Here is a 12720-nt window from a genome sequence, read left to right as displayed (position 1 = left end):
GCTATCTGATGGGGCTTTTATGTGACGAACAATGCCGTTTCGTGGCAGGCTGGACACAAAGACGAATTAAAATTTCGTCCTGACGCACTTTCGCCGCCACTTTAAGAACGGACCCGTGAGGCCCGCGACGCAACAATGCGCGCCGGATTAAACGCCGAGGGATGAAAGGGAGAGAGGTGGAGGAGGGAAAAGCGCGTCGGTCTGGCACGGTCGCGGGAGGTCCACGGTTTTCCGCGTCACTGTGAAAGAAGGCACGAACAAAGCGGGTATTAAACGACCCGTTTGCTGGTTGAGACCTTTCGCTCTGTATTTATAACAATCGGTTTTCGTGTGGGTTAGCGTGTCATGGGCGTGACATATCCGCGTAACCTTTCGCAAGAATAACTGAACTTTTAGAAAATAGGAAGGGTTAGCAAACGCGTCATCTACATGATTTGGTGGCTTTGAGATGGATATGGGCTATCCTGTGACCCATATAGAAGCGAAACTTTCATTAGGCAAACGGAGATTATTTTTCACTCTGGAATTGTACTTGATGATAGAGTCTTTTAGCTATCATCTGACAATGATGGGTCGTACCTGGTAAATTCAGATATTTGTGTCACGTTTACATATGTTTGATATTGGTTAATTAATTATTGTAGTCCTCGGCATTATGCGAATTCGATTCCACGTCTATTCACGGAAAAGCTCGTATTTCCTCCATTAAATTAATATCCATGGTTAATTAGAAGCCCCCTATATTTTGCACGTACAAATCATTGTTCGCTTGTACCGTACTCGTTGTGCCGTGTACGATTAGGATCACGCATGGAATAATGTTTGCGAGAGATACGTCGAAAATAAAGAAATACTATTCTGCCAATAAAATGCGTGCATTCCTTGCATGCGAGCGCGTTCGAGTAAACGTAGAAACAGCGTGGGCAAACAGAAAGGGTGCATAATTTACCATGGAGTTGCGTTAATTTCTAGTGATATTTACGTACTCTCGGAAAAATAACAATGCCTCTCTCTTCGATAAATTGATCGAATACTTCTGAATGGGAAACATCGTGAATTCGGATTTCGAGAGAGAACGATCGCTTACATTCAAAGCGATCGTTTTGAAAAATGAACTCGGATAAATTGCGTATGAAAATCGCATTAAAAAACCATGTTCGCACATTACGTAGTCCATTGGAACCCAGTAGAGACTCGAAATTGAAAGGGAGAGACCGCTTACCGGGATCGTCGACAATCCCCAGCACACAAGACATCGAGAGATACGGTTTCTCGTTTGTTCCTCTGCTAAGAAATAACTATCCATCAAATGGTTCTCAATGCGAGACAACGCGCATACAGTACCACGCAAAAGTCTTATTTTCAGACCATCTATCAAAATAATCTCTAATCATTTCGCAAGATCAATTTAATCATTTCCAACGAACACAAAAATCCCATTCCCATAAGAGAACGTCTTCGCAGAAGATAATTTCCAGTGAATACCTTTTATCCGTTGTCACAGGACCAATATAACAAGGGTGGCTCAAGACTTTTGCGCGGTACTGTACGCGCGTATACAACTGGATAATCCTCCGAGTTTTATCACATAGACACGGAGCCGAACGCCGTTTCCTCCGCGTCGCGAACAGTCCAGCAACCCCGCAGATTTGTAGGGCTCTGCGCGAACCCTCGATATCCTCAATGGATATACTGGGTGCTCGGGAAACCGTAGATAAAAAGTGTAGGAGGTGATATTCCGCAGCTGGAAATAGCATCAAAACCAAGAATAACAAACTTGCATCGTTTGGGAGATTCGACTTGAAAAATTCATCCAGGTTTTCAAAGTATTTTAGTCAAAACTCGTTCGTAAGAGTGGTCGATCCCCCTAGATGGGCTCATGATTTCGGGGACTACACCCTTTCACTCTTCCGTACCTTTCCCTCCCTCTTTCTCTACGTCTCGAACGACTCGATGGCGTACTCCGTAGGGTGGCCGATCGGACGTTATTGCGTTGCAGGGGCGTACCATACACCCACCCCCGTTTGTGCGTGCACACTGAGTTTCCCTCTGTCCGATACACAAATGAATTCCCCGCGCCTAGACGGCGCACGAAACGCGATTACGCGATGATGAATCGTGCCAGGCGAATAATGTACTCGCGTGCCCATTAGAATGTCGGTCGCTAACGGAAACCCAGTTACGGGCCACCGTTGGTGGCAAATAAAAATTACTACGAATCGTGGCCACGGATAGATTGTTAATTTACTCCGTTTAATGGCAATTTAGCGGTAAAAATGGTTAATTTCATGGAACTAATGATCTTGACTTTGCAACGAATCGCTCGAGATTTGGGAAGAACGCTTGGATATGAAACGATGGACGAATTCTTAAGAGATACATTGAAAAGAGCTACGATTGCGATTTAAGAGTTGCTCATCGATGTTCACAGTGCTAAATTCTAATTGGAAGGCGGCCAGGAAGTAAGTACCAATTTGTACAGGAACGTCTTGGTTTGAATATATGCCGCGATGGTAGCTAGACAGAAGTCAAGCACCGCACTGATTAGTCCCATGGAAATATAATAAGCGTAGGTGCTTCTGATACGTGGGTAACGAAAATATCGATTCGTGGAAAGACGAGACCCTCGCCGTGATTCGGTGCATCTCTTCTTGATAATTCACCGTCGACTCGTTCCACGTAAAAAGCAGATTCAGGTTAATATTTTACTGGTTGAATTAAGCGGAGTAACGTCGGCCCCTATCTGGGTTAACAGTGTCTAAAGTAATAACGAAATGTAGCCCATCGATTTCTTCGCTCCTCATTTATATTCTTCGAGTTAAACGCGAAGAATACCTCGCTAAAATAAAGCCCAACCCGTTTAAAGCGCAACAAGCAGCGCACGGGGAACGCCTCTCATAAGATTTCTATTTATCTCGAAGCAGATTAAAGATATGAATCTCTTCGTGAAATCCACTAAAATCTCTCGCTGCTCTCTCGTCGAACAGCGTGGAAAGGCTCGAAGAAAACTTTAATTTCCGAGTTATTCGTAAATAATATCCGGGGAACGAACTTCCTCGTCGACAAGTTTCTCAGATCCTCTACCGGGAAGCCATGAGAAAGAATTGATATATGAATAATGATAACGATCGCGATGAATCTCCATCGCGCAACGCTGCGTATGCGCGGATCCCGTTAACGCTACACAACCGTCTTCAACTTAATTATCCCGACGAACGTCCGGAATGCACAGCGTAGAAGGATCACACGATGAACCAGCAAATCTTCGAAACCTCTTAACTGCAAATAAATTACACAGTTCCACGAACAAGCTAAGAGAGGGCAATAGTCAGCGACTGAGAGATCAAGCGAAAGCAGGGTTTGCCTGGCTGAAGAGACGTAATCGATTTTGTCAATCTTTCTCCGACAAGAAGGTAAGTAACAGAATAGAGACGAAGTCTTCCACGATATTGAACCGAATCGGACGAGGAGTGCACACGCATAACAGTTCCCTCGCAAGAGTGACTCATCCCACGCGAGCGGCTAGGGAAGCACACTGCTATGCTTATGCGCTATCGATCGCGTCTAGAATGTAAAAGGGACAGATATTATGCGAAGACACATGATCCGTGGCTGAAGTTGGCCTTTTCGTTAACCAAGACGAGGAATATCGACGACCACGCGAAGGGCTACGAGGGAAGAAGGCGTTGCGAATTGCTTTCGAGTCCCCTGCTCGAAGCGTTCGCCAAGTCGAGGGGTGGCGGCCATCTCCCGCTCGCGCAACCCCTAATTTTCGTCCAAGCTGGGGCAAATCTCCGGATCCGAAGCCGCCAGAAACAACCCCAGCGACGTTCGCTACCCGTCCCTTTCACTGTCTACATTTAGTCGGGGCCAAAAATATGAAATTTTTTCCTTAAACACAGCTTCGCAGTATCGAATGGAGAGCCGAATACGCTTTGGGAAGCGACGGTCTTTGTTTAGCATAAGAGCCGCTAGAAAACTTGTTCCTCGAGAAAATGACGAAAAATAATCTTAATGTTCTTCTATTACGAACAGCATCGCGGGTTATCTCGACTAATTTGTGAGGTATTTAGTCTGCCGCAGACAATGGACAATCGTCCTGTCATTTAAGCGTTCCGTCGCGACGAGATTTTTCCAAGAATGAGAACGAAGTTTCCCTATTGAAGCGAAGTGTCTGGGGGACGTTCACGGAATTAGACGAAACTGTTTCGAGCCCCGAGGCAGGCGCAAAGATAGAAACGGCGATACACTTCGGGTCGCGGGGCTCCGCTTCGATGGAAATGCAAATGCGTCATAGCTGAAACGCTGACCAAGATATTGCCACTTGAACCTGCGATTCCCTTCTTCCTTCGAGGCGCGAGACGTCTGCGAACGGCCCACCCACTCGAACCTGCCGCGCCGATGAAAAACGCTCGCGCCAACTCTTATCCGCACGCCAAGGAGGACTGAAAATTTGATGAGGAGGGCTTGCTGTTATTAATTATCCGCGACAGGAAGTACGCGATCAGCTTCGAACCATGTATTTTTACATCTGCTCGCATCCTTGATGAACCGACGTCTGACATTAATCAGACATGGCGGGAGTGGATATTATTCGTCAACCGATGACACTGTTTCTTAACGAGCGACCAACCACGATGGTACATTGCATCTTGACGCGTAACCGCATAGTAAACAGTGAGAGAGATAGGCGAACGGACTACCTGGGAAAGGGCGTTACGTGGAAAAGGATCCTGGGAAAAAGGTTCGCTGGAATATCTACGCGGAACAGCTGAAGGGTAGAGATATGTGGTTTACTTTGGTTGGAAAAACGTGATACGTTCGAGGGAGCTGAAATAACGCAATCGAAATTGCGTGTACCGTCTTTCCATGGTAGATTTGCTTGATCGACGCGATTGCATGGCAACTCGATTGACTTGGGAGAATGGTAACTCACATCGTTCACGTTGCTTTTAATTAAGCAATCTCAACCACCCTGTCGAAGAGTGTAGAAACGCGTCGATTACTTATAATGGCCATATACACTGCCGTCCCAATTTACATTGGTTGACACATCGGCCCAAATTCGGTAGATCCTCGGACCCTCGAAACCAGCCAGCCCGACACGTGAATCCGTGGATGACGTCAGACGATCAGCTCGAACAGGGTCAAAGATCTCTGTTGGCGGATCGGCGGGCGCGGAGGGACTCCCGCTGGATTCGCTGGTCGTCCCTCTTCTGCCATTTTCATACTTATTCGCGGCGGATCGTTGGATTGATCGTTTTTCGTTTCGCGCCGGCGGAAGCGGTCGCACGAGCAGAAATTATTTCACGCCTCGTTCCGTAACGACTGCTCGGGTCGCTCGAGCGGATCCTCTCGCGACCCTAACCCCGTTCTGGGTCGACGGAGCACGATGTACCCCTGTCGGGCTCCGCTTCGATTATTGGGCTGCAACGCGGCGAACGTTCAGCGTTTTAAATTACAACGGGGACGCCTTTATTTCCGTGGCTCGTATTTTACGGGAACTTCGGTCAACTGAATTTAATCGATCCTCGAGTTTTAACCGTGGTCCCTCGGTAATTTCGGTCATAGATTTACGATCGGAGTTCTTCGATTCCCCGCGAACTTTTCCACCTTTTCCAGGTCGATCCAGACGTTCGCGCGCTTCAACGATGGAAAATTGGTTCTACTCTAAAACCAACTAGTTTAATTACTTTCAGCTCCTGCAACAGCTGCCTTTCGCCAATCAATGTAAAACTGTGCGCAAGTCTCGCACGAATGGGCCAAATAATCGGTAATCCCTTTGAAGAGCGAGAGAGAGAGAGAGAGCGCAATGCGAAGCTGATGGAGGAAAGTTGGTCGCGTTTCTAACACCGTAAACTCATCTGACCACCGCGGCGATGGAGGTGATTCACCCACGTTCGACACAGAGGCAGCTCGGCTGAGCTCTCAGCGATGCTTCTTCTACCCGGGTTTCGACTGTTTGTTCCGGGTCGTTGGCCAAAATCCACGTACCATCGCGACTTCGTCGGACCTTCGCTGTCCCTTCTTGGCCGTACACTTACTTTTTTTACGACGTGACGCGTTTTAACGCGTCCGTCGATCCTCGTAATTGGACGGCCCGAGGCCGGATTATCATCTTGAGCGTAACGCGCCCGAGAGGCTGGCGAGCGCGCGCGGAAAAATTCCCGGCTTTAGCGATATTCCACTGTTTCGCGTTTCACCCAGCTGCAATTAATTCCGAAAGCGAGAACGTGATCTTGCCGAACGTATTCATTAGTTCCATCGCGGAGAAACGTGCACGGGCGAAGGAAAAAAAAAAAAGAACTTTTCCCTCAATTAGTGCGTGGATGTTTAATATTTTTGCTATTAAGGACTCGATGCCTGCGAGGAACTTCCCTTCTCACCAAACTGGATAATTGGTCCGCGTCGTACAGACAGCAAGTTTACGAGAAAGCGGCAACTACGAAAATTATTGCCAAATTACTGTACTTTGTAGATGCATCTCCGTTACGATAAGATCGGGATCGTCTGATTTTTGTGGACTGGTTGCTTTCCACAAGACAAGGTCTTATTTTGTTTGATAAATGATTCGAGTGAAACGACTGGCTGCAACTTCGGATATTACCTCATTAAACAGTGATCGTGGAAAAGTGCTATGAAAATGTATGAGAGAAATTGCTGCACGGTTGCAGGATTTCCAACTAAAACATACAATGCGATTTACACGGAGAAAGAGAAAATGCATTCGCCTCGAAAACAGATTTGTTGCACCGATAGCCGTCTTTGGGAAATATTTAAGAACAGGCGGCGGTTCGTACGTGTTTACAGGCGAATGCCTCGCGAGCTTTGCTACCGGTAAGAAAGGCTAGATGAATTTTAAGTAACGCCAGATTAAACTATGATAAGGGGAAAACACAAGATCGCGGGGGGATATCCATTTTTTCTTTTTCGCGTGGAAGGAAGTTTCTCTCCGCGAGGTACTCTTTCTGCTATTTACGGTAACACCGTCGTGCTGAAATATATTACGCGTCTCAGGGTTTTCTCTCCTTAAACTAGCTAAAATACACGTGTGACCGTTTACAGCTTTGTATAAATTTCGCTGCGAGTTATAAATTGGATAGTTCCCTCGAATTTATAGCTACTTCAGCCCTTTAGATCGTGACTGATGAACAGTTTCAGACGGGACAAAGTTCGTTCCGCCCCTGCGACCGGTCTATTCGCAACTTTCCACGAAAATCTGCACGTCCAACGTGCAGCTAACTTTGGTTTAATAGCGTGAAAGCGAACTGGACTGATGATCAAGCTTATTTTCGCGAACTTAATACCGCAGGTATCGATACGAGGCTTATAAATATAAGAGGACACCGGCCACCCTTCAATCGATTATGAAACAGAAGGGCTTCTCTCCCCGCGAGGTTGGAAACACCTCTAGCAGTCATTCGCGAGAGTTATGCTCAGCAGGAAAAGGTGAATAGAAACCATAAACGCTGCCAGTCAGTCGACGTAGTCACGTAAGATCCAATAAAACGAATTTTTTAGTTTCCTACACGGACTTTGGCTAGGTATTTTCAGAATTATATGCACGACCCATTATTTATGCGTTCCTTATGCAAACTAGCTCGGCGCTGCGTTGATTAGGTCGATGGCGAAAGAAGGAGCGTGTCTCTCGCGGAGGCAGGGCAACGTTGAAAACACGTATGGAAACACGTTTCTAGATTCCGGTTTCGAGGGATGCTATGGCATCCTGTGCATTAAATGCGGTAATACGCCTGACTGAATGTATAATTTAGCGCGATGCGCCGCAACATTCGAAAGCACTAGTCTACGTAAATTCATTATATACAAATTCAACGAGAGCGACGATCGTATTCGATCCAATTGCATTAAAACGTTAAATACATCGGAAATAACGCCACGATTGTTCAATGCAATAATTGCGGCAGATCTACGAGATCACCGTTCAACGAGTATCGAACGCAGCTTATAAACGACTTCCTCGACCAAGAAGAACCACGGACAAGAGGAACCGCATTCTAAGGAACCACCCACCGATCACATTTATCCAGCATCAGAAAGACACGGACACAGATCCAAGGAGCATTACGCTAACCCCGCGATCATTATCGTCGTTCCGGTGATCCAGCACGATTCACGTGCACCGAAGGGTCGCGCGCGTAACGTCCAGCTAATGATAGACCGCTGGGAGCGTTCTCCAGCGCGGAGACGATGCGCCGCGCCTCGATCGCAGGCCGTAGATAACCGATGGAGGGCCCGAGGGATCCCTCGTATCGATCTGATCGGGACAGATCGATGGACACGTCCGATTTGTGCTGTTTCCGAGGCGTACGTTGACCTCGTTTAACCCTCGGTGACGGAGCACGTAACAGGTACCCGGGGAACGAGAGGAGCCGCTTTCATGACTAAGTCACGGAACATCCGTGAGTCACGAGAGCGAGCCGGGTCAGCGTAGCCATCGCCTCTCGCTGGGAGAAGAATAGGCGTCGTTAGCAGCGAGGGGCTCGAGGGCTCGACCCGCGGTTTTCGAGTTGTCACTTAAAACCTCCCCGACTCGCGGGTATACGCGTCTTTGCGCTGGTGCATGCGCCTCTACGGACTCTACAGACTGGATGAAATCGCGAGACGTCGTTCGGATTGGTCGTGCGAGATCGAGTTGGAGGATACTTCGGGTAACAGGTCCATTTTTTGGCGACTCGAAGCGTTGGTTAAGTGGTCGAAGCCTTTGAAAAGAGTACGATACATGATGTGTCGCATCATTCGCGTGCAAGACTGTAAGGTTTCACGGCTCGTGCTGTGATCTGCTACTCTATTCGATCAAACGACCCGCTGACCTGAAATTGGGATGGAACAGGCGGTCGACCTTGACTTCGTCTTCACACTTTCTTGGCTTTCCATTGAGACTTTGTAACGCGATTTTCGAGGTCAGCTGCCGGGTATTTTCGAGCATTGAGTGGTATCTGTTTTCTTTCTGGTTTACGTCTGGGTTGCGGAACGCCTAGGTGTTACGTTCGGTGACGTAGATCGCAGGCTAAATATAACAACGTAAAACGTGAATTACGTAAAACGTCGGTTATATGTATATACGCATCCTGATCGTAAATGGCTCGACGCACGCAGCCACTGGAATGCAATAATACGGAAGGTTAAATAAACCTTGCAGAGAATCGCGGAAAAGAAGTATCAGCTCGCGACAGGTGATCGAAAACGAAAAGCTCTAAAATGTACTCGAAGCAGAAGTGCTCCTAAAGACGCTCTAATACCAGATCGCATGCTCGTGGCTTCTAATTCGAATCCTGAAAAATAAATCGGCAAGTGGTTCTCGGTAGAGAGCCTCAACGTTCACCCGTCGACACAACAAGTTCTCAATCGAATCGAGGAGACTTCTTCCGACTTCTTCCCTCTTTCCACGAGTTTTTCCATCGAACATTTCTCGTCTCGACGTCCACGTCGATCGAAGAGAGAGAGAGAGAGAGAGAGAGAAAGAGAAAGAGAGAGAAGATCGCGATGGAAAAATCGCGGCACGGAGAAGTTAAGAAGAAAGCGGTGTTCTGGACGCTGAACGATGTTCCGCACTTTAAAGGGATTCGACTCGACGATTTTCCCTCGTTTCCCGGCCCTACCGCACACGTGACGGGCATGTGACGTCTCTCTCGGTCGGATCGCGAATCTAAAATGCCCTCTGTTTCCCGTCTGATCTCTGATCGCGAGCGAGATCTCTCCCACGAGCCCATTATAATCGATACCACGTCGCTTCGAAGTCCCTTTCACAAACGTATCGTATCAATTTTTAAATCGCCTCGCCAGGTACTAAATTCTATGCGACGTAAAGTTCCAGCGGAAAAGTAATCGCAGTTCTGTCGCAAAATCCAGCGAGCCGCGGACTCGTGGAATTATCCGAGGGGGAAACTCGGACGAGCACTCGAGGCCCACTCCAGGCCGGAAATATTCCCGTGTCATCTCCTCGAGGAGGCCGCGATAAAGTTTAATTCGGTTTCCACGCTGGCTGACGACCGATTTCGTCCTGAATGCGGCGAGTGTAACGCGGCACAACGGCCCGCCTAGCCGACTCTGTTCCCACGGGACGGTCTATTAATCCCCAAAGAGCGGAAAGCTGAAAGCGGAACCGCGGAAAGCTCTTGACCTCGTTCCGCGGTTAAATGGCCCAGCGTTTTCTTTCTATTTTTTTTCCTTTCCCATCCCCCCTCCCTCTCTCTCTCTCTCTCAGTTTTTTCTCCGTTCTTCTTCTTCTTCTTCGTCTGCTGTTTGCCGACCGAGTGACAGGAATTTCCAGCGGTTGAAAAAACGACGACGTTTTCACGAGAATCGATCAGAGACAGATCCCAGAGGGTATCCGATCCCAAAGGAGTTGACCAAAGGTCACGAGCGATCTAGTAACGAGGGGGGGACTTTAATCAGCTGGCTCGCAGGTTCGACTTCAATTTTCCGCCGTTCGAACAATGGGTGCAATGTACCGTTGAAGATTCGCTTGGTCGTCCAAGTTCTCCCTCCTTCCTTCTCTCTTTTTTTTTTAGCGCAATCGGAATGATTGCCATTGAAATGAGTGCAGGGGATACTCGTGTAAGTAATATTGATTTTTCGCGAGCTTAGAAATGCGTGTGGTTGGGAGGTACTCGTACACGTATCAGTGGGTGGTCGTATCGTAACTTTTGTATATCAATGGTTTTCTTTTTCTTGATATTAGACTAATTCGTGCTCCTGTCGTTACGTCGAGTGGAATAAGTTCGTTAATATTCGTGGAATTGCGATAAGTACCAAAAGAATGAGACTTTCCTCTGTTATTAGCTACGCGGACTTTTAAGAAACGTTGGGAACGAATACACCTCTCGAATGTAAAGTACTTTCATTTACTTTTCACTCGAAACTTATTATACTATTGATTAGAGTAGAAAGTGCATCACGCTCGCTGATCTCGATGAATATTTCATGATTATTTGTTCGCGGTAATAAAAGAAACGCGAACGGTAGTAACAATCAAACTCTTCGGCGAAACCACCCTTGCGGATCCTTTTAATAGAGTAATCTTGATCTTGTTAAATAACTAAGTACACGGATACACCGGTGCAGTCTCGCAACGTGCTATTTTTGTCACGCCCTGCACGTCCATCCTCCTCCGTGGAACCCACCACAGGAAATCGACCGTTCCGCGATTACTTTTAATTTACCGTCTATTCCACCATTAAGATCGTCGTTCCGCCGCTTTCGAACCGTTTCCTTCGATAGCGTTTCGTTGGATTCGGGCGTTAAGGACGTCCGGCGCACGGAAAACTCACCCCCAGCCGTTCGAGGAGTTATATCCTCTGAGAATTACTACCATTGGGGAGTACAACCTCCCATAGGATATTAGTAGCCGAGCGAGCTTCCACGGCTTGCCACCATATCGTACACGTGCTCCAAAGGTGTCAAGGGTCTCCTCTTCACCGTGTCCACCAAGGAGACTTATCGTCCACCTCCTTCGAACGTAGCCAGAATACGCTCGCTATCCTTATTTATTTATTTCCAGCGAATTTATTGTATCGTTGCGTCGAATGAAGCACGATAAAGATGATACGAGAGGATTTCGAAGAATAAAAACGGGAATTCTTTACACTGGAGCAATCCTTTCTCTCGTTACGAGACAGATAATACGATTCTCTTCTCGGGAGACATATTTCAAGCGAATTGTACGTTGATATTACTTCACAGAAAAGCAATTTTGTATACAAAGGGTGAAGCTCCGGGTAAAAGACAAAAGGCGAGAGTAATTCTTCGAGCATTCCGGGATCGCGTTGCAAAAGATGAGATCAGAAACGGGGATCGTCTTTGAAGAATTAAGGAAGAGTTCTGTAAACGACGGTGATGCGATTACATCGATCAGAGGACGATGGAATATTCAGGAACGTTGAGTGCTCGGGACACGGGGCTCCGAAAATGTCCGTCCGCTGGTTCCGATTTTCGCGTATTCCTCCGCGATACACGCACATTACGGATTTTACACTCGAAATGTTCGCGATGCGTTCTAACGGTGGTTCTCCGACCGAACGACCATAACCATCGGGGCGTATCACCTTTAGGGGAATATTAAGGATTCGGTGGGGCATTATAGGCGTTGCCAGCTTATCTAGACGCGCTCGCAAAGCTCGGCACGCCGAAGGATCCTCTTGGCTTTCGCGGCTTTCCAATTTAACCGTCGAGAAACTATCCGCTGCGGTTGGTATTGTACGTATATATGGGGCTACGGACTGATCGCTCAAAGGGTGCTCGTCTGCCTCCATAATGGGAGATTTAAGAGAACTTATCGTCCATTTCGGGACGATAACGTATCGCTTCGGTGCGAACAGAGGAAAATAATGTTAAAGATAACGCTACCCGGAGGCAAATTTATATAGTGGATCTTCCCGAGCCTGGATAATCTTTTCCATGGCCCGGGCAACGTTATTATTTTACCACGTGCGTCCCTCCGTAGTTAAATTCTGCTTTTACGGCTCCTCTCGCGCGGAAGATAACCTCTGCATCCGATAAAGATATCCCCTCCGATCGGGATATCTATTTACTCTTAATATTTTAACACTCTCTCGTTATTGAATTTACAGGCGCCTATAAAACCTTCCAAGAGCGATGCTCGCGTACTGCTCGATTCCTAAAATATACGAAATCGCCCGTCTGTATCGAGGGTGACGCGTGAACGGAAGATGGTCAACGTTCCAGACGGTGCGTCCCACC

At 47.4% G+C, this 12720-nt stretch overlaps 2 protein-coding genes across 3 annotated transcripts in view; one reads left to right on the top strand and one right to left on the bottom strand.

The window, feature by feature from the left end:
* The window catches only part of Src64b (Tyrosine-protein kinase Src64B), a 49622-nt gene that overhangs the window by 10106 nt on the left and 26796 nt on the right, over positions 1–12720 (bottom strand). The window lies entirely within an intron of this gene.
* Nhe2 (Na[+]/H[+] hydrogen exchanger 2) overlaps positions 1–12720 on the top strand; it is a 250996-nt gene that overhangs the window by 237663 nt on the left and 613 nt on the right. The gene's annotated exons all lie outside the window — the stretch shown is intronic.

This window comes from Xylocopa sonorina, chromosome 6 (genome assembly GCF_050948175.1).
Source record: "Xylocopa sonorina isolate GNS202 chromosome 6, iyXylSono1_principal, whole genome shotgun sequence".
In the NCBI taxonomy this organism is placed as follows: domain Eukaryota; kingdom Metazoa; phylum Arthropoda; class Insecta; order Hymenoptera; family Apidae; genus Xylocopa; species Xylocopa sonorina.
Note: the sequence above shows the minus strand (reverse complement) of the source record. Positions and strands in the feature narration are given on the sequence as shown.